Source organism: Zingiber officinale, chromosome 7B, assembly GCF_018446385.1.
Source record: "Zingiber officinale cultivar Zhangliang chromosome 7B, Zo_v1.1, whole genome shotgun sequence".
Classification (NCBI taxonomy): Eukaryota; Viridiplantae; Streptophyta; class Magnoliopsida; order Zingiberales; family Zingiberaceae; genus Zingiber; species Zingiber officinale.
The window spans coordinates 70237181-70259934 of record NC_055999.1 but is presented as its reverse complement, the minus strand read 5'-3'; the positions used below and the strand labels follow the sequence as shown (position 1 = coordinate 70259934).

Here is a 22754-nt window from a genome sequence, read left to right as displayed (position 1 = left end):
TCAGACGAGGAGGCTACTTGGGAGCTCGAGGACACTATCCGAGCTCGATATCCCCATCTTTTCACTTGAGGTATGTGATTTAGTTTACCGTTCAGCATTTATACTCTATATCTGTTGTTAGTACCTGCTGATGGTAGATACCAAAATTTGGGGACCAAATTTTTATTAGTGGGGGAGAATGTAAAATACCGGAAAATAGGCGAATATGAATAAAGGAATTTTCCGAAATTTTTGGAAATTTTTCGGGAATTTTTCGGAGCTCGTACGGACGAGTTGACGGGGATAAAAACGGGGTCCCGAAAAGCCTGTTTAGGCTACCCCAATTAAGTGAGGAAATGTTTATATTTATATTATCTTTTTATTTTTCCTTATTTTTATTTCCCGTTTCTTTTTCCTCTCCCGCGAGCCCGAGCCTTTCCCCGACGCCGATTTCCTCTCAGCCTTTCTTCTTGCCCTAACCGCCGGCGGCGGTTTCTTCCTCGCCGAAGTTTTAAAACTCTCGGACAAGCTCGCTTCCTTCTTCCTCTCCTCTGCCTCCCGTTTCCTTTCTCTCCTTCTCCATAGCAGCGACGCCGACTCCACAGCATTAGCGCCGGCCACCGCGAGCCCTAGCCTCGCCGATCTCCTCACCTGAGCCACCACCACCGTTCCTCCCCGCTGCACACCGCGAGCCCGACTCCTCTGTGCCCTTCTTCCTCTTTGTCGCGTCTCGGCACAGCGCCGACGCTGACCGTCTCGCCGGTGTGTCTTTGCTCAGGATTGGGTCCGGACAGGAGTAAACAGAGCCGACCATCGCTGGAGATTGCTTGCTTCCGTGCCCTAGCCTTGGTCCACTGCTACCTCTGTACAGGTTAGTTTGGACAGGAGCAACAGTGCCGAGTCCTGTTTGTGTTTGCTCGACAGTGTCGAAGACGACACAGAGCTGTGCCCTAGTCAGATCTTGGAGGTAAATTCTGTTGTTGATTAGAATTTGTTGCTTGATTTGCTGTCGATCTTGATTTCATCAAATCCGAACAGTGAAGAATTCCAGCAACTCTTGGATTTCAGTATAAACCAGTGGCTTTGAATCAAGGTAAGAAGTAGAGTAATTGTTACATGTTGATGAGTTAGATACATGTATTGGATTAGGAATATGTTGGATTTATCCATGTTTAGGTATGTTCTTGATACCTACTGATAATTTATTCATCATTAGGTTGTGTAGAATAATTAGGTTATATGGATTTAGGTTTTGGATTTTTATCAAAAAGGTTGTTTGGGGTTAAGGTAATTAACCCTAATTAACCGTTAGAAAGGTCGAGGGAAATGTAACGACCACCCTTCTTACTACTACTACACTCTAAGGATGACCGTTACTTGACTACTAACTCTACTTAACCGGTATGATAAAAAAATTACATTGAAACCCTACCGAAAAATTTCGGCAGAATCTCCCCTGTACCGGTGACCATATCCGTAAATACATACAGAGTATACTCAGCCACAGGCGGCTGGAACATATATTTTCACAACCACGCAGTTTAATAAATCAAAACATGCAGGTAATGAAAAGCGGAAACATAACTTCTTACTACAAAATTTTCTTATCAATTTAATAAGAAATTAAACTAAACAAATTCTTAAACTAAGTGAGTTCTTTAGCTAAGTCCAAAGGATCTCCATAGTCCACACATCACACACCGTCACAACATCTCCTTGTCGTCTTCTTCCTTATACTTTAGCTTTTCCTTTATCTGCAGTAGGAGGAAAATAGTATCTATAAGCTAAAAGCTTAGTGAGCGCTATCCTACTCACAAAAACTCGATATGCATGTATATAAATAAAAACATGCTAAAACTGAATGCTAACATGTAAAGCTACTCATGCTCATAAATAGCAAAGAAATCAACTAACTGAAAAGCTAACATGTATAGCTAATCATGCTCATAAATAGCAAAGGAATCATACTAACTGAAATACTAAACATGTATAGCTAATCATAGAACTATCATGTGTATCAATAAGAAACTGAATTGCTACCTAAGCGAAACTAATTAATGCTAAACTGAGTCTAACTTGTATTCACATAACTAATTTGTGAAGTTTTGAAAAAAACTATTTACATAATAGATTAAAATAATAATCATGCTGCTGATGGGTCGGGCAACTGTATCCCTAACTAAACCCGGGATTGCAAGTTCCGAGTCTAGTAGGGTTTACTAGGTTATCTAAACCTAGGGACGACTGTGGGAGCCCAACCCAATGGATATCTAATCCAGTACAGTGACACTGCTAAAAATAAAATACTGATTTCATAATTAATTTTCTTACCTTGCTTTAACTAGGTTATCTGAACCTAGAACTAGGTTATCTGAACCTAGAGGCGACTGTGGGAGCCCACCCATTAGACCGTAGTCCCATATAAGATGAAGCAAGACTAAATAAGTTATTTTAAATGCTTCTACTGCATTAACTGAGCTATTAAAATGCCTACTGTAGCATTATATTGAGCTAAGCATTTTATCAAGCACTTGGTGTGCACTAGAACACACCCTACGTACTGAAAATCTGTATACAAAGCTTAACATAAATATGCATGCAAAGCTTAACAAAAATCTGCATATTAAGCCTATCACAAATCTGCGCTAAAATGCTTAATAAATCTATGACAAACTAAACTGAATGCTTTAAATCTAAAACTGCAATACAATTGGAAAACTGCAATGCCAAACAAAACTAAAACTGGAATACTAAACATAACTAAACCCAAAACAGTAAACTCCAAGGCTGTTCATGTCCCCTTTTGTGGCACAAACTAATTTGAAACTTGTTGGCATTTAAGCCTTTGTGAAGCTTGCTGGAATCTTAAACAAACCTATGTAAAACTGGTTCAAGCTTGTACTTTTATAGAGCAACAGAAACAAAACTGCAGGTCTAATTACTCTACTAACTAATTACTCTATTAAAGGTTCTAACCGAATGCTAACCGTGAGGAAGAAAACAACTACAAGCTCAAAATTTATCCCAAGCTATCTCATGTTCATCGCCTACTGCATATACCAATAAGACTAACACAGTTCTGTTCAGTATTGTGGCAAGGAACCAAAAACCTAGCTATTCTGTATACCCAGTGCCACGGCAGGGAAAACTCAGACCATATGCCAACACTATGCAATTCGTTTCCCTTCTTTGAAAGTCACAGCATATCTTATTAGGTCAAGGAGGTGTAAAACAATATCAAGAAACATTTTTGAAACTCTTTTCCATATCTGTATCGAGACCCAAAGAAAAACTCACGGCAATAGCATAAAACCAAAATCCTTAAATCACGGCAGCAAGGAAAACAAATCTCGGAGCTATCCTACTGCAGGTGAGTAGCAACTCACTTGATTCTTGAATTCAAACCGAAGGAGAAAACCTCTAGGGTTCGCGGAGAAACTTCAAATTTCAACCCTTCCTCGTGGCCACGAGCTCTCTTCAACGAGGAGACCTCGAATCTGTGAAGAACCGACCGAGAGAAGTGCTCGCCGGCCGCCGGAGACGAAGCCCTAGCTTCGTTTTCGCCCGAGAAGGAATCGGCACCGCGCACGCGTGAAGCAGAGAGGAAGGCTTCGAGAGAGGAAATTTTAGGTTTTACTCTCCTAACTTAACCTCTTTTATAACCTAGGGTTAATCCGATTCCAACTATGCTTTAATTTATTTCTCCCCATACTTAGTTAACAAAGCCCATATAGCTCAGCTGGTTGAGTCGTGTCCGGTTGGGTCAGTCCGACCCGAGGTCGTGGGTTCGAGCTTCGGTTTTGACAAATTTTTTGTCAACTTCTTTCGTTCAGTAAAAATACCAAACGAACTCCAAAAATTACGTAAAAATACTCTAAAAATTTCTAAAAATCTCTAGAATTTTTCTAAAGCATTTCTAGATTTTTATAAGGAATTTTAGAACTCTAAATAGGGAAAATTGGGTCGTTACAATTCTCCCTCCCTTATAAAAAGTTCGTCCTCGAACTTAGAATAATTCTGGATATATTTCTGTCTCATGCTGTCTCCACGCTCCCCTAGTAACTTTCTCGTGATTCTGGTTCTACCAGATGACTTTTACTAATGACACTTCTCTGTTTCCTAGTCTCTTGTCTGCTCTGTCCACTATCTGTGTCTGCTCTCATAGCTAAGTTCCTCTTGGATCTACACTGTCTGAGGCTGAATCACTTGGCTAAAGTCGTGAATACACTTCTTTAGCATGGAGACATGAAATACATTGTGTATTGCTGACATATCTTGAGGTAAGTCTAGCTTGTAAGCTACCTCCCCAATTCTCTCTGTGATCGGGGTAGGGTCCTACGTATCGAGGACTTATCTTGCTCTTTTTCTCTTGGGTTCTCCGATGTACTCAAACTGTGCTTCTGCTTCAGGTTGGAATACGACTTTCTGTTTATGACACTCTATGGAGGCACCGTATCTGATCAGGAAGTTCATTCCAAATATGACATCGTAGTCAGTCATGTCTAGCACTATCAGATCACAAAAGAGTTCTCTGTCTGCTATCATGACTGGCACTGTTCTGAACCAGTGCGTGGATGCCATAACTTCTCCCGAAGGTAATGTTGTCAGAAACTGACTACTGAGTACCTCTGGGGGTATTGCTAACTTTTCGGCGAATGCCCTGGCTATATAAGAATGGGTTGCCCCAGTATCGAATAAGACAGTTGTACTTTGCTGTAAAATACTAATCTGACCTGTAACAACTGTCGAGGCATTTGCTACGTCCTCTCTGGTAAGTGAGTAGATCCTCGCGTTCGTCGTAGCTGAGGGGGCTTCTAGTCTGCCCTGACTGATGTGTGGACCATCTAGAACGGCCTGCATCTGGTGTAACTGTGCTGACTGGCCTCCATGCTGAATCGGCTGTGGGGGAGGAAAGCTGGTCTTGTTCGGGCATTGCTTAGCCATATGCCCTTCCTGTCCACATTCGAAGCATCCTCGTGTGCCCTTGCGACAAACTCCTGGGTGAAATTTCCCACAAGTAGCACACTTGGGATAACTTGGCTGCTTGCTAGCCGGTCCTCCTTTTGGGTAATTCCCTGGTTTGCGCTTGTTGCTGGAGTTCCCTTTCCAGTTAGAGCTGTGGCCTTGAGATTTCTGAGTATCTGAACTTCCTTGGCCTTTGGAATCTGAGGAGGTTTGCTTCTGCTGCTTGATGCTGTTCTGGTAGTGCTCGGTGATCAGAGCACTACTCACTAGTTCTTCTGTGGTTTGTGGCCTATGGATGCCACCGGCCACATTCATCGCTATTTCCGGCCTCAACATTTTGAGCATCAGCCGAACTCATTCCTTTTCTGTGCTGACTAATTCAGGACATAGACGAGCCAGTCTGTTAAATTTCTTTACGGCTTCCTCAACTGATAGGTTACCCTGACGAAACTCCGTGAACTCGTCGTAGTGGCGATTTGTGACCCGCATGTGAAAGAACTCCTCGAAGAATTCTTTCTCGAAGTCAGCCCATGTCATCTGGTTCACTGGGCGCTTCGCTCTGACTCTCTCCCACCACATACGTGCGTCTCCTGTCAGGCAGAAGGAGGCACACTTCACCTTCTCCTGTTCTGGCCAGTCCAGAAGCTCCATCGTGCTCTCCAGTGTTTTGAACCAGGCTTGAGCATCCCATGGTTCGCTGGTGCTTGAGAAGTTCTCGGGCTTGATTCGCTGCCACTGGATCAGGTAAGCCTCTCTCTTTGCTTCCGCTGCTAGAGCTATTGGTGCTGTGGGCTGGACTGGTGGAACCTCTATAAATGCTGGGGTCGCTAGGTTAGGTTCCGGGGTGACTGTGGGAGTATTCTGCTGATTAGCCATTAAGGTGGCTATCTCCTGTTGCTGTTCAGCTAGCTGCTGCTGTAACTGAGCCACTAATGCTGTAAGGTCTGGAGGAGGCACTGAACTGCCTGCCTCTTGCTGGGGCTCAGTAGCTAGTGCCCTTCTAGCTGGGCGTCCTCGTGCCATTTCTAAAGACATAGAGGATGTACATAACTAATCTAATCACGTCTAACTAGCTACTATAAACATGTTAGAGGCTATCACACATAAGCATGCTATAATTATTCCTAAACATGAAAGCAAGAAACATAAATAGAGTAGAGGTATTCTTACTTGGAAGACGGCAAGGCTGATGCTGATGTGTGTGATGCTGGAGAATGGGAACTGCTCTGATACCAACTGTAACGACCACCCTTCTTACTACTACTACACTCTAAGGATGACCGTTACTTGACTACTAACTCTACTTAACCGGTATGATAAAAAAATCACATGGAAACCCTACCGAAAAATTTCGACAGAGTCTCCCCTGTACCGGTGACCATATCCGTAAATACATACAGAGTATACTCAGCCACAGGCGGCTGGAACATATATTTTCACAACCACGCAGTTTAATAAATCAAAACATGCAGGTAATGAAAAGCGGAAACATAACTTCTTACTACAAAATTTTCTTATCAACTTAATAAGAAATTAAACTAAACAAATTCTTAAACTAAGTGAGTTCTTTAGCTAAGTCCAAAGGATCTCCATAGTCCACACATCACACACCGTCACAACATCTCCTTGTCGTCTTCTTCCTTATACTTTAGCTTTTCCTTTATCTGCAGTAGGAGGAAAATAGTATCTATAAGCTAAAAGCTTAGTGAGCGCTATCCTACTCACAAAAACTCGATATGCATGTATATAAATAAAAACATGCTAAAACTGAATGCTAACATGTAAAGCTACTCATGCTCATAAATAGCAAAGAAATCAACTAACTGAAAAGCTAACATGTATAGCTAATCATGCTCATAAATAGCAAAGGAATCATACTAACTGAAATACTAAACATGTATAGCTAATCATAGAACTATCATGTGTATCAATAAGAAACTGAATTGCTACCTAAGCTAAACTAATTAATGCTAAACTGAGTCTAACTTGTATTCACATAACTAATTTGTGAAGTTTTGAAAAAAACTATTTACATAATAGATTAAAATAATAATCATGCTGCTGATGGGTCGGGCAACTGTACTTGCTGTGCGCGCATCCCTAACTAAACCCGGGATTGCAAGTTCCGAGTCTAGTAGGGTTTACTAGGTTATCTAAACCTAGGGACGACTGTGGGAGCCCAACCCAATGGATATCTAATCCAGTACAGTGACACTGCTAAAAATAAAATACTGATTTCATAATTAATTTTCTTACCTTGCTTTAACTAGGTTATCTGAACCTAGAACTAGGTTATCTGAACCTAGAGGCGACTGTGGGAGCCCACCCATTAGACCGTAGTCCCATATAAGATGAAGCAAGACTAAATAAGTTATTTTAAATGCTTCTACTGCATTAACTGAGCTATTAAAATGCCTACTGTAGCATTATATTGAGCTAAGCATTTTATCAAGCACTTGGTGTGCACTAGAACACACCCTACGTACTGAAAATCTGTATACAAAGCTTAACATAAATATGCATGCAAAGCTTAACAAAAATCTGCATATTAAGCCTATCACAAATCTGCGCTAAAATGCTTAATAAATCTATGACAAACTAAACTGAATGCTTTAAATCTAAAACTGCAATACAATTGGAAAACTGCAATGCCAAACAAAACTAAAACTGGAATACTAAACATAACTAAACCCAAAACAGTAAACTCCAAGGCTGTTCATGTCCCCTTTTGTGGCACAAACTAATTTGAAACTTGTTGGCATTTAAGCCTTTGTGAAGCTTGCTGGAATCTTAAACAAACCTATGTAAAACTGGTTCAAGCTTGTACTTTTATAGAGCAACAGAAACAAAACTGCAGGTCTAATTACTCTACTAACTAATTACTCTATTAAAGGTTCTAACCGAATGCTAACCGTGAGGAAGAAAACAACTACAAGCTCAAAATTTATCCCAAGCTATCTCATGTTCATCGCCTACTGCATATACCAATAAGACTAACACAGTTCTGTTCAGTATTGTGGCAAGGAACCAAAAAATATACCCAGTGCCACGGCAGGGAAAACTCAGACCATATGCCAACACTATGCAATTCGTTTCCCTTCTTTGAAAGTCACAACATATCTTATTAGGTCAAGGAGGTGTAAAACAATATCAAGAAACATTTTTGAAACTCTTTTCCATATCTGTATCGAGACCCAAAGAAAAACTCACGGCAATAGCATAAAACCAAAATCCTTAAATCACGGCAGCAAGGAAAACAAATCTCGGAGCTATCCTACTACAGGTGAGTAGCAACTCACTTGATTCTTGAATTCAAACGGAAGGAGAAAACCTCTAGGGTTCGCGGAGAAACTTCAAATTTCAACCCTTCCTCGTGGCCACGAGCTCTCTTCAACGAGGAGACCTCGAATCTGTGAAGAACCGACGGAGAGAAGTGCTCGCCGGCCGCCGGAGACGAAGCCCTAGCTTCATTTTCGCCCGAGAAGGAATCGGCGCCGCACACGCGTGAAGCAGAGAGGAAGGCTTCGAGAGAGGAAATTTTAGGTTTTACTCTCCTAACTTAACCTCTTTTATAACCTAGGGTTAATCCGATTCCAACTATGCTTTAATTTATTTCTCCCCATACTTAGTTAACAAAGCCCATATAGCTCAGCTGGTTGAGCCGTGTCCGGTTGGGTCAGTCCGACCCGAGGTCGTGGGTTCGAGCTTCGGTTTTGACAAATTTTTTGTCAACTTCTTTCGTTCAGTAAAAATACCAAACGAACTCCAAAAATTACGTAAAAATACTCTAAAAATTTCTAAAAATCTCTAGAATTTTTCTAAAGCATTTCTAGATTTTTATAAGGACTTTTAGAACTCTAAATAGGGAAAATTGGGTCGTTACAGGAAATGGTTTAGGGATTATCCCTAAATTTTTATTTAGGATTTACTTAGTTGTTTGTTTGTATTCTAGCTAAATAAAAGTAAATGTATTTTTGTTTACACAGGACTTTGACGCGAGACGAGTATCTCGGAGTCAGATTGGACCTTTCTATTTTTGGAGGCGGGTACTTTTGACTTTTTGTCTTTGATATGCTTAGTAATGAAATTAACATGTTGCATTAATTGTGTTTCTTATCTGTTTCGGTTAATCACTACCCAAATCTTGGTACATGCTTGATTGATTGATTGGTTTGCATCTCATGTATATTTTACCTGTTTATACATGCTTATAGGGGGTAGTGATATACCATGCTTCACCATGTTCAAGACCTAGGTTTTTATACCTTCTGTGTACCTTTGATTCGAAATGATTCTTTGACCTAGGGTGCACTTTTTTAGATATATGGATTAGGTCAGGATGTTTTTATGGTTATTGCCATGCACCATATGCATGATTGCATGCTGTGCGATAGTCCGCTCCATTATTGTTGAGCACATCGCCAGTTACATGGATCTGCACACACCACCACTCATGGGTTAGTGGTCGATTAAGGCAGAGTGTGTTGCAGCAGGGACTCTGTTAGGCACCGTTGGTCCGCTCATGGGTAGTGTGACACAACGTGTTATCCGGCAGGGATTCCTCCCCGTCATCGTGTACCGGGAGTTGAGAGCATTGCGCTCCCCCATTTATGATTTGGGGTAGGAGGATAGGTGTACTCCGACAGCATCCCATCCACTCGGTCACTCATCAGGAGTAGTGACGACAGAGTGTACGGTTGTCACAGCCCTACCCACTCGGCCTCACTATTGTGTGAGATGATCGATTGGCGTCAGGGGTGACCAGGGCGCATCATTAGCATCATATGCATGATGCATTTATTGATTGTATTTGTGTTTGCTGCATTTATATGCTGCATATTGTTTGGATACCTATGTTTGACATGCATACAGGATTTTCCCTATCCCTCGGACTGTTTGACCTTATACTCAGGACCTGGTTAGTACAGTATTCTCCTGTTTACTTCAGATGCATTTTTATCTTTCTTATCAGGAGACTGTACGCATGATTAGTGCTAGGTGATATTTCTTTACTTTGCATATCAATTGTACCTGCTGAGTGTTGGACTCACCCCGCCTCCATTGTTGATATTTTCAGATTGATGCTGTCAGGAGAGAGTTCCAGTTGCTGGTCCCTGCAGACCTCGAGGATATGATTAGTCTTTTGGTTTTTCTTTCATAGACTATGTTTTAAACTTGTTTTGTTTTTGGATTATTCTACTTATGGACATGGTACAGATTTTATTATGTCGATGGATTTGGATTTGGATTTTATTCTACTACATGCCTGCCTAGACGGCAGAAGAGGTGAGTTCATCGGTTTTGAGCTTTACGAGTGTAGTTGAGTAGGGTGGTTTTCGAGTCAGAGTATTACTACTTTGTTTGATATATATAACTGCGTGGATGTTTGTGTGGTTGTGTTATATTTATTATTATTATTCCAGCCGCATGTGGCCGAGGTATGGAGATATGTAGAAAGTTTCAGATTGTCCGCCGTACAGGGGAGATGCTGCCGAAATTTCTTCGGACGGGGACTCCTTTGGGGCGTGACAGTAGGCGTCGACGATTGATGTCCACTCCGGAGTTCTTGGAAACGCGTTGAGCGCGTAGCGTATAGTGTCCCGGTTTGTTACCGTTTCACCAAGGTTTTCGAGACCAGTAACTAGTTCTTTTACCTTCGCATGTAGACCAGCTACTTTCTCACCTTTCTCCAGACGGATGTTCATCAGTTTGTTGTAGAGGATGTCCCTTCTAGCGAGTTTTGCTTCGGACGTGCCTTCGTGGAGTTCTATGAACTTCTCCCAAAGTTCTTTAGCAGATAAATAATTTCCGATGCGGTTGACCTCTTGAGGTGGTAACACACTCAGCAGGTGATGTTCCGCACGGCTGTTTGCTACCGACTCATTCTGCTCCTTCTTTGTCCAATCGCTCTCTTCTTTTTCTTTTCCATCTTTATCTATTAGAGCTACAAAACCATATTTCATAATAAACCGAATTTCAAAATCTGTTTTTAGGAATACATCCATACGACGCTTCCAGTCTGCGAAGTTCCCCTCGAATTTTGGTGGAACAATGCTTGGTCCGGCCATCTTTGTTGCTTCGATCGGCGGTTAGTCCTCCTGAAGCGCCTTGCTCTGATACCACTTGTAGGTCCCTTTTGAGGCCGGCAAGAGGGGAGGGGTGAATTGCCCTACAAAAATTAAACCAAAAACCCTTCTTGGAAATTCAACTATATAATTAACACTTGTCATAACTAAATAAAAGAGACTAAGTAAAGAAAAGCAGACACCAGAGTTTTACTTGGTTTGCAATCAGGGGATTGCTAATCCAAGGAATGTAAGCGCACTATCTGATTCTCCTCTGGGCGGAGTAGCCTCTTTACAACGTTGACAGCACAAATGAAAAGAACAGAATTGGAAGCACAGAAAGAATTGATTACAAGTTCGTTGTTTTGAATGTGCAGACCAGTACTATATTTATTGTACTGGTCCGGGCGCCTGGAAGGAGTTTCGGGCGCCCTGGAGGGGATAAAATTCTATCCCCAACGATTAGATCGCGTTTGACGCGATCCTGGTCAAAATCCAGCTCCGGGCGCCCGGAGGGGTTCCGGGCGCCCGGACCCTCAATAGCGCCCAGGGCGCCCGGAATGATTCCGGGCGCCCGGACCTCTTAAGTCAACTTTGTTGACTTTTTGTGGTCCGGTTCGACTGCTCCGGTTTAGCTCGTTTCGGTCCGGGTCTGTTCGCTCCGGCTCCGTTAGCTTGGGTGATCTCGGCCTTCCAGAATAGGGCTCACCCGAACCCATGTTCCGACCTTCTCCTCGAGGAGCCTTCCTTCCCGGTTTCTCGTCCCTCGAGCGTCGCGCACGCTCTTCTCGTCCACCGGTGTACTCTTCCGCGGACACCTCGTCCCTCGGACGCACCGAGCCCGTCGGCTCTCTCCCATGCCGTCCTTCTCGCTAGCCACGTCTTCCGCTCGACTTCCTGTGTTCCTAAGCTCCTGCACACTTAGACACAAGGGTTAAACAAACGCATGACCTAACTTAGCTTGTTTGATCACATCAAAACACCTTGGGGTTCCAACATGCCCTAACGAAGATAAGACAAGGAAGACCAAGCAAAAGAATGCACTCAAGGCGACTTGGGACGAGTCTTCCTTGGATGGATCGGAAGCTAACGAACCAAAGCAAGCAAGCTACCTCGCATTGATGGCAACCAGAGGCGAATTGAATCAAGAAGAAGAGTCTGAATATGAGTCGAGCAACGGATCCGCATCCGGTTTAGATGAACTAACTAGGTAAAATTTAATTCTACTTCAAAATTTTGATATCCAAGAGACCCTAGAAAAATTAAAACTTTGGGACGAATTTGGAAATTCGTCCCAAATTGGCGATGAACTTCCATATTCATCCCAAATTTAAGGAAAATTTCTAAATTCATCCCAATTTTTTTTAAATAAAGTAATGCTTCCTAAAATTGTAAGATGACTTTAGAGAGCTCAGAATGACATGAAATAAATTTCTATATATTTGTATCGTTCTCTTGATAATATTAATAGTCTCAAACATTATTTTTACACAATATACTGATGTTCATAAATTTTTTAAAATGAATGAGCAATAAATATCTAATTCTTGTTTCAAAAATTTATGAACCTCGGTATATGGATTGAAATTTATATTACCGATAACGTAGCTATGCACTTGCAATCATGTAACAACTCTCTAGGGGCATCTTCCATTTTTAGAACTCATTTATTTTGGTTTTTAAAAAATCAAAATTTTAGGACAAATTTAAAAATTCATCCCAAATTTGGGACGAATCTAGAAGTTCGTTGCCAATTTGGGATGAATTTCTTGATTTGTCCCAAAATTTTTCTTTTTAAAAAAATCTAAATAAATGCGTTCTAAAATTAGAAGATGACTCTAGAGAGCTAGAAATGACATGAAACAAGTTCTTATATGCTCGTATCGATTTCTTAATCACATTGATTGCCTCAAATATGATTTTCACTCGATATATTTTATTCATTAATTTTTGGATATCAAAATGACTTTAGCCTTTTCAAGCCCTAACTCTTTTTCACTAAGTCATAGGATTTATAAATTTGATATAATTAATTTAATTATAAAAAATATATTAGATATTTGAGGCTATTAATGTGATCTAGAGATTGATACAAACACATAAAAACTTATTTCATGTTATTCTGAGCTCTACAGAACCTTCCAATTTTAGGATGCATTTATTTTGTTTTTTGAAAAAAATAGAATTTTGGGATGAATCTGGAAATTTTTCCTAAATTGGTAATGAACTTCCAGATTCATCCCAAATTTGGGACAAATTTCTAAATTCATCCCCAAATTTTTTTTTTAAAATAAAGAAATGCTTCCTAAAACTGGAAGATGACCTTAGAGAGCTCAGAATGACATAAAATAAATTCATGTGTGTTCGTATAGTTCTCTTGATCATATTAATAGCCTCAAACATTATTTTTATCCAATATACTAAGATTCATAATTTTTTTTAACATAAATGAGTAATAAATATCTAATTATTGTTCAACAAATTTATGAACTTTAGTATAGTTGGTGAAATTAATGTTTGAGGTCATTAATGTGATCAGAAGATCAATAAGAATACATAGAAACTTGTTTCATGTCATTCTGATGTCTCTAGAATCATCTTCTATTTTTAGGATGCATTTATTTTGATTTTTGAAAATTAAAATTTTGGGACGAATTTAAAAATTTGTCCCAAATTTGCGATGAGTCTAGAAGTTTGTCGCCAATTTGGGACGAATTTCCAAATTTGTCCCAAAATTATGATTTTTTAAAAAAAATCAAAATAAATGCATCCTAAAATTAGAAGATAAACTTAGAGAGCTTAGGAATGACATGAAACAAGTTCCTATGTGCTCATATCAATCTCCTTATCACATTGATGACCTCAAACATCAATTTCACCTAATACATTTAATTCATTATTTTTGGATATCAAATGACTTTAAAATTTTCAAACCCTAACTCTTTTCACTAAGTAATAGGATTTATAAATTAGATCTAATTAAATTAATTATGAAAAAAATAGATAAGATATTTGAGGTTGCTAATGTAATCAGTAGATTAATATAAATAGATAAAAACTTAATTCATGTTATTCCAACCTTTCTAGGGTCATCTTATAATTTTAGAACTCATTTATTTTGAGTTTTGAAAAATCAAAATTTTGGAATGAATTTGGAAATTCATCCTAAATTGGCAACGAACTTCCAGATTTGTCCCAAATTTGGGACGAATTTCTAAATTCATCCCAAAATTTTATTTTTATTACATAAAGTAAAGTTTTGTAAAATTGGAAACTGATCTTAGAGAACCTGAAATGATATGAAACAATTTCTATGTATTAGTATCATTCTCCTGATCATATTAATAGCCTGAAACATTATTTTTACTCAATTTATTGAGGTTCATAAATTTTTTAACATGAATAAGTAATAAAGATCTAATTCTTATTCCAAAAATTTATGAATCTTAGTATAGTTGGTGAAATTAATGAGACCATGAATAAGATCAGGATATCAATATGAACACAAAGAAACTTGTTTTATGTCATTCCAAGCTCTATAAGGTCATCTTCCATTTTTTGGACATATTTATTTTGATTTTTGAGAAATCAAAATTTCAGGATGAATTAATAAATTTGTCCCAAATTTGGGATGAATTTGGAAATTCATCGCCAATTTGGGATGAATTTTCATATTTGTCCCAAAATTCTGATATTTTTTTTAAAAAATAAAATAAATGCATCCTAAAATTGGAAGATGACCTAAAAAACTCGGAATGATATGAAATAAGTTCTTATATGCTCGTATTGATCTCTGATCACACTGATAGTCTCAAACATGAATTTCACCCAATACATTTAATTCATTAATTTTTAAATATCAAAATGACTTTAACATTTTCAAACCCTAATTCTTTTTGACTAACTCATAGAATTTATAAATTTGATCTAATTAATTTAATTGTTAAACAATTATATAAGATATTTGAGGTCATTATTGTGATTAAGAAATCAATCCGAATGAATATATAGAAACTTCTTTCATGTCATTCGGACCTCTCTAGAGCCATCTTCTAATTTTATGGCACATTTATTTTGAGTTTTGAAAAATCAGAATTTTGGGACGAATCTAGACATTTGTCCCAAATTGGCGATGAACTTCCAGATTTGTGCCAAATATGGGATGAATTTCTAAATTTGTCCCAAAATTTTATTTTAAAAAATAAATAAACTAATACTTCTTAAAATTGGAAAATAAGTTAGACAACTCATAATGACATAAAATAAATCTCTATGTGTTCATATCATTCTCATGATCATATTAATAGCCTCAATTATTATTTTTATCCAATATACTGAGGTTCATAAATTTTTTAACATGAATGAGTAATAAATATTTAATTCTTGCTCCAAAAATTTATGAACCTTAATATAGTTGGTGAAATTAATGTTTAAGACCATTAATATGATCAAGAGATCGATACGAACACATAGAAACTTGTTTCATATCATTCCGAGCTCTCTAGGATCATTTTCTATTTTTAGGATGCATTTATTTTGATTTTTGAAAAATTAGAATTTTGGGATGAATTTTGAAATTTGTCCCGAATTTGGGACAGATCTAGAAGTTCAATGCCAATTTGGGACGAATTTCCAGATTCGTCCCAAAATTCTGATGCTTTAAAAATTTTAATAAATGCGTCCTAGAATTGGGAGATAACCCTAGAGAGCTCAAAATGACATAAAACAAGTTCTTATGTATTCATATCGATCTCCTGATCATAGTGATGGTCTCAAACATGAATTTTACCCAATACATTTAATTCATTAATTTTTAGATATCAAAATAACTTTAATATTTTCAAATTTTAACTCTTTCCCACTAAGTGATAGGATTTATAAATTCAATCTAATTAATTTAACTATAAAAGAATTATATTAGATATTTGAGGTCATTAATGTAATCAGGAGATCAATACGAATATATAAGAACTTGTTTCATGTCATTCCAATCTCTCTAAGTTCATCTTCCAATTTTAGTACACATTTATTTTGATTTTTAAAAATCATAATTTTGGGACGAATCTAGAAATTTATCCCAAATTGGCGAGAAACTTCCAGATTCATCCCAAATTTGGGACGAATTTCTAAATTTGTCCCAAAATTCTATTTTTTAAAATAAAGTAATGCTTCCTAAAATTGGAAGATGACCTTAGAGAGCTCAAAATAATATGAAATAAATTCTTATATGTTCATATCATTCTCCTCATCATATTAATAGTTTCAAACATTATTTTTACCCAATATACTGAGGTTCATAAATTTTTTAACACGAATGAGTAATGAATATCTAATTCTTATTTCAAAAATTTATAAACCGTAGTATAGCTGGTGAAATTAATGGTTAAGACTATTAATATGATTAGGAGATTGATATAAATATATAAAAAATTATTTCATTTCATTTCGTGCTCTCTAGGGTCGTCTTCCATTTTTAGGATGTATTTATTTTGATTTTTAAAAAATCCAAATTTTGGGGCGAATTTAAAAATTCATCCCAAATTTGGGATAAATCTAGAAGTTTGTGACCAATTTGGGATGAATTTCTAGATTCATCACAAAATTATGATTTTTTTAAAAATCAAGATAAATGCGTCCTAAAATTGGTAAATGATTCTAGAGAGTTCCGAATGACATGAAACAAATTTCTTTGTACTCGTATTGATCTCCTGATCACATAAATGGCCTCAAATATGAATTTCACCTAATAGATTTAATTCATTAATTTTTGGATATCAAAATGACTTTAATATTTTTAAACCCTAAGGGCGTGTTTGGTTCAGGGTTATTATTGATAACCTTGGTTATCTGTATACGGTTATCATGGATAACCGTGTTTGGTTTAAGGTTTTTTTAAATTCCGAAGTTTTTCTCAATTCCTACACGACATCAAACGTCATCAATTTGGGCATATCACCAGGAATCAGAAAACCTCCATCTGCCTTGGTTTTTGCCGATTCCTGAGGTTAACCAAAAAATATTCCCAAATTAACCTTTGATCGGAGCGAGTCGAGGTCGTCGATCTGGGCGGTCTCGTATCAACAGCGAGGCAGCGTTGAGGAGGTGGAGCAGGAGCGAGCGGTGGGAGCTAAGCAGGTGGCGGTGGCGCGAGCGGGCATGACGGCCGGAGGTGGCAGCAGGGGGTGGGAGCAGGGGGTGGCGGCAGGCGGCGGGAGCCTGAGCGGGCGGCGGGAGCGTGAGCGGCGCCGTGAAAGGGAGAGCAGGCGGTGCGAGCAGGCATGCCGGTCGGAGGTGGCAGCAGGGGGTAGGAGAAGGGGATGGCAGCAGGCGGCAGGCGGTGGGAGTCGGAGCGGGCGACGGGAGCGTGAGTGACGACGTGAGAGGGAGAGCAGGCGGTGCGAGGGGGCGGCGGGAGCATGAGCGGCAACGTGAGAGGGAGAGCAGGCAGTGCGAGCAGGCATGGCGGCTGGAGGTGGCAGCAGGGGCGGGCGAGGGGGTGGCGGTAGGCGGCGAGAGCCGAAGTCGGCGCGTGAGCGAGAAAGCAAGCGACGCGAGGAAGAGGGAGATACAGATATTTGTTTTTAATTTTGTTATTTTAATTAAAACCTTATTAAATTCACATAAGTTGAATAGATTTAATTAAAATCTATTTAAATTATCTAAAAATTTCCTAAAATAATAATAAACAATTAAAATATTATCCAATTTTATTTATATATATATCATTAATAATAATAATATTATCATTATTAAACTAAGGATAATATGATAAAATATCATACTTTATTAAACTAAGGATAATATGGTAAAATATCATACTAGGTTATATACTAAAATCTCCAAACAAACAAAGTTTTATTGCATTACCTAAATTAAACCAAACAACATTAGGTTATGTTTCATTCCTCATAACCAAAGTTATGCGATTACCTGGTAATCATATAACTAAGGTTATATGTGATAACTTGAACCAAACACACCCTAAGGGTGTGTTTGGTTGAGGGTTATCCTTGATAACATTGGTTATCCATCTAAGGTGATCAACGTAAAACCTATTTGGTTTAGGTAATCAATGATTCCCAAGTAATGTTCCATGGTGATACGTCAGCAAAAGGGGCATGTAACCCGGAATAGAAAAACCTTAAAAAATTGAGGTTTTTCTTAATTCTGGGGTTAATAAATTTTTTTACCAAAAAAACCCTCCGATAAGGGAAAAAATCTGAAAAAAAAAATGTAAAGAAAAAAAATAAAAAACATAAAAAATAAAATAAAATAAAATAATTTTAAAAAGGACAAAATGTAAAAAAAATAAAAAATAAAAAACATTAAAAAATATATAAAATATAATTTTAAAAAAAAAAATTAAAAAACTTTAAAAAATAAAAAAATAATGAAAATAAAAAATAGAAAAAACATAAAAAAATATTAAAAATTAAAAAAACTTTAAAAAAATAAAAAAACGGTAAAGAAAATAAAAAATAGAAAAAACATAAAAAATATTAAAAACATAAAAAAAAATTAAAATATTAAAAAAAATGTAAAAACATAAAACAAGCAAAAAAAATAAACAAATGTAAAAAATAAAAAAGGAAAAATAATAATAAAAATTTAAAATATGTAAAAAAAGAGAAAACACATAGAAATAAAGAAAAACATGAAAAAGAAAAGGTAAAAATATATATAAAAAAAGAAAAATGTAGAGTTTAGACAAAGGTTATACATGATAACTTAAACCAAACACACTCTAACTCTTTTTCACTAAGTCAAAAGATTTATAAATTAGATCTAACTAATTTAACTATGAAAATATTATATAAGATAGTTAAGGTGATTAATGTGATCAGGAGATTAATACGAATACATAGGAGTTTGTTTCATGTCATTCCGAGTTCTTTAGGACTATCTTCTAATTTGAGGATGCATTTATTTTGATTTTTGAAAAATCAGAATTTTGGGATGAATTTTCAAATTCATCCCAAATTGACGACGAACTTTGAAATTTGTCACCAATTTGCGACAAATCTGTTTCATTGCCAATTTTTCACAAAATTTGCTAGATTGGTGCAAACTTTTGGGATAAATTTTTTTGTCGTAGATTTTGTAAATATTGTAAAGAAATTCATATTTCGATGCTGATTAGCAATTCTGCGACAAAAATTTATTTGTTACTATTTTATGATAACTTATTTTCGTTGCTAATTAGCAATGAATTTTGTTTTCGTCGTGAAATTCATTCCAAATTTACGATGAATATTTTTAGCTCCAAAAAATCATCCCTAAATATATGTTTTTTTTTTCTTTGTAGTGAATCCTGGGAAAGAAAAATGTTAAGATAGAGTATTGGGTGGATGGAAGGATGAAAGTAGAGCGGGATAGAGAGGAGATAGACTATAAAATTAGACAGGGATCATGATAATTTGTATTGATTTTGATTAAACTTATAATAGTTTTAACTAATACCAGCAGTCAAATAAAAAATAATAATTTGCAAAGAAAAAGAAAGTGTATCATTTTTTACTAAAATTACTTCAGTTGCTCCAATATTATCAGATAATTTTAGTTAAAATTATTAGATTAAATTTTAATCAATGTTAAATTAATTATTTGAAGTATTTTTAATCAAATTTTTTTATTTTTATGTTATAATATTTTTAATTAAATTGAAATAATTTTAATTAGTTTAGAATAGTTTTCATTAGAGTTGGAAGTTTGACCAATTTAGAATAATTTTAACCATATTGAAGTAGCCTAATTTTTTAAGATAGGAGATGACAAAGTTATTTGTAATTGAGAGGAGGATTATTTTTAAATAAAGATGTTTTACATATAATATAAATAAAATGGTTGAAATAGAGAAAAATATTATGTGTTCTTTATGATTGTAAATTACTTCTCAAACTTAAAGTAAAATTTTACAAAATAACAGTTAAACTTGCTATGTTATATGAATCTAAATATTGGGTTATAACTTAAGGATGTTAAGGTAGATGTGATGAACATAATAAAAAATAAAAATATTAAAGAGAAAGTCGAGTTGTAATTATTGAAAAAAAAACTCCGAAATACATGTTTAAAATAGTATGAGCATATATTTATTAGACGTTCAATAAATACTCAAATTAGATACTAGATCTGTCGACTCCACCCAATGAGATAAGACTTAATTATTATTATTGTATTAAAATAGTCTAATTAATATTCAAGTTTTTTTTTAGATTTTTTTAAGTTGGCACCATATATATAGTTGTTCTATTTGACTATTCCTAAGAGTAACTGTCCCGATCTCATAGAAGTTTTCGATTCATCGGCCAACTGACAAATCCTAGGGTTGAGTAGCACGACCCTACGAAAATTTTCCACCGGCTATCAGAATAAATCGAAAAGTGCTCATGGAGGCTGATTATCATTAGTTATTTTAACCAACATGAATAGTTTTGCTCTTCTCCCACCGGATTGGAAAATCTATGCCAAGTGTCAACCTCAGAGTGACTAAGCAGGTTTTGACAAAGCTGGCCGACACTTGGAGGAGGCTTTGCTTTAGTGTCATGATCTCACTAATAACTGCTAGCAACGAAGTTCTATCTATCTTATAGTCAAAGGTAAACGGATTCAGAATGAAGTCAGAAGGGAATTCAAAAAACTAACAAAATACTTGACACTTTTTCCACTCATCCATTTCTCACAATTGCTGACTATTTAGTGCCGAGATCAATGATATTGGAAATGATCAGACAGATTCCGAGAGAATTCCAGCCACTTGCAAAGAACCCCAAAAGATAAAAGATCCACTGATCCCTAAAGCATCATGCCAAGAACCTGACCATTGCATATCATAGGTTTTCCTACGGTTTGTGACCAAAACAACTGATTGTAGAAATTTTAAAAAAAAAGGATAATCCTAGTTAACCTCATTGATTATCTATGAAGTGACCGGCCTATCTCTGAAGTGATCGGTCTGGTTCCACGAAAGTTTCCCATCGGTCACCAAGGTAAATCGGGAAGCGCACGCGGCGGCCAGCCCAGAAGGCTAGCATCCTTTGGTTACGCCCTCTATTTGGAGAAAAAATTTCTACAAATACACCGTAGCTGGGGTTCGAATCGCGAGTACTTGAATGATAACCTGAATGTCCTACCGTGATACCATGATCCCGGGGACAACTGGTTGTAGAAACTAGAACATAGATGTGGTGGGTTTTTCTTAACTCTCCACTGTATTATAAATTTAAGAAGGATGTTCTGCAAATATAACAAACTAACCATAAGCCAGTTCAGGATCTTCGGCAGTAGCCTCTGATATGTCAGAATCAGCAATATCCACACTCTTGGCCTTACCACCATTCATGGACATTACCAGAGCTTGCTCCAGTTGCAGCCTCATCTTCCTGATTGTATTAAAATTGCATGGATGCAAAATTAGTTTCTCTTCTCTGCAAGTTCAGGTAAAGAGAGTCAAAAGAGGCACAAGAAATCAAAAAGTGCAAAGAAAACACCAGAAAAACTACTGTTTTGTCTGAAGACTAAACAAGTTCATCGTAAACTTAAGTTTCCATCAAACTACAAACTAAATAACTCAAATAAAATATATTTACAGTTAAAAAATGGAAAGAGCACTATGGATCCATTTTCCAAAAAATACAATCTAACTGATTTTCAATTTAAAAAATTAAAAGCCAACAATGTTACCTAACTAGTAAATTTGAGGTCACTGTTGGTGCAGAGAGCACCAGACGATTAAATCTATGTTTTGATAATTGCAAAGGGTTCAAAGTTAAGGTTATTTGTTGTCTAACAAGTATGATTGAGTTTGCAGAAAAGTCCTAAGTGCTTTTAGACAAAAGTCGTAGTGGATTTTAGGTAGGTAGAAAATCCTAGGGGGTGGTAACCCTAGGTTATAGAAAGTCCTAGTTGCGGTTAGACAATGAAGTTGTCACGCCCCAGAGGAGTCCCTGTCCGAGAAAATTTCGGCAGCATCTCCCCTGTACGGTGGACAATCTGAAACTTTTCTACATCTCACAAATACCTCAGCCACAGGCGGCTGGATTAATAACAACAAAATAAAACATCACCACGCAGTTATATATAATCTATTCAGCCTCTGGCTGTCACAACCACGCAGTTAAGATAATTAAACAGTAAAAATAATACTCTGACTCGAAATCCACCCTACTCCACTACACTCATAAAGCTCAAACCCGACGAACTCACCTCTTCTGCCGTCCAGGCAGGCATGTAGTAGAATAAAAATCAAATCCAAATCCATCGATATAATAAAATCTATACCATGTCCATAAGTAAATAAATCCAGAACATAACAAGTTCAAACAGTCTAGAACAGAAAAGGGAACCAAACGAAAACCAATCACATCCTCGAGGTCTGCAGGGACCAGCAACTGGAACTTTCTCCTGACAGCATCAACCTGAAAATATCAACAATGGAGGCGGGGTGAGTCCAACACTCAGCAGGTACAATTGATATGCAAAGTAAAGAAACAACACCTAGCACTAATCATGCGTACAGTCTCCTGATAAGAAAGATAAAAATGCATCTGAAGTAAACAGGAGAATGCTGTACTAACCAGGTCCTGAGTATAAGGTCAAACAGTCTGAGTGGTATAGGAATCCTGTATGCATGTCAAACATAGGTATCCAAACAATATGCAGCATACACAAACACAAGCAATAAATACATCATGCATATGATGCCAATGATGCGTCCTGGTCACCCCTGACGCCAGTCGATCATCT

General features: G+C 37.1%; 1 long non-coding RNA gene across 1 annotated transcript; it reads left to right on the top strand.

The window, feature by feature from the left end:
- Positions 1–924: 924 nt before the first annotated feature.
- On the top strand, positions 925–8945 carry LOC122003814. The gene is made up of 3 exons (XR_006118112.1): positions 925–946; positions 1018–1072; positions 8931–8945. It is a non-coding gene; the product is annotated as an uncharacterized LOC122003814 (long non-coding RNA).
- Positions 8946–22754: the final 13809 nt, after the last annotated feature.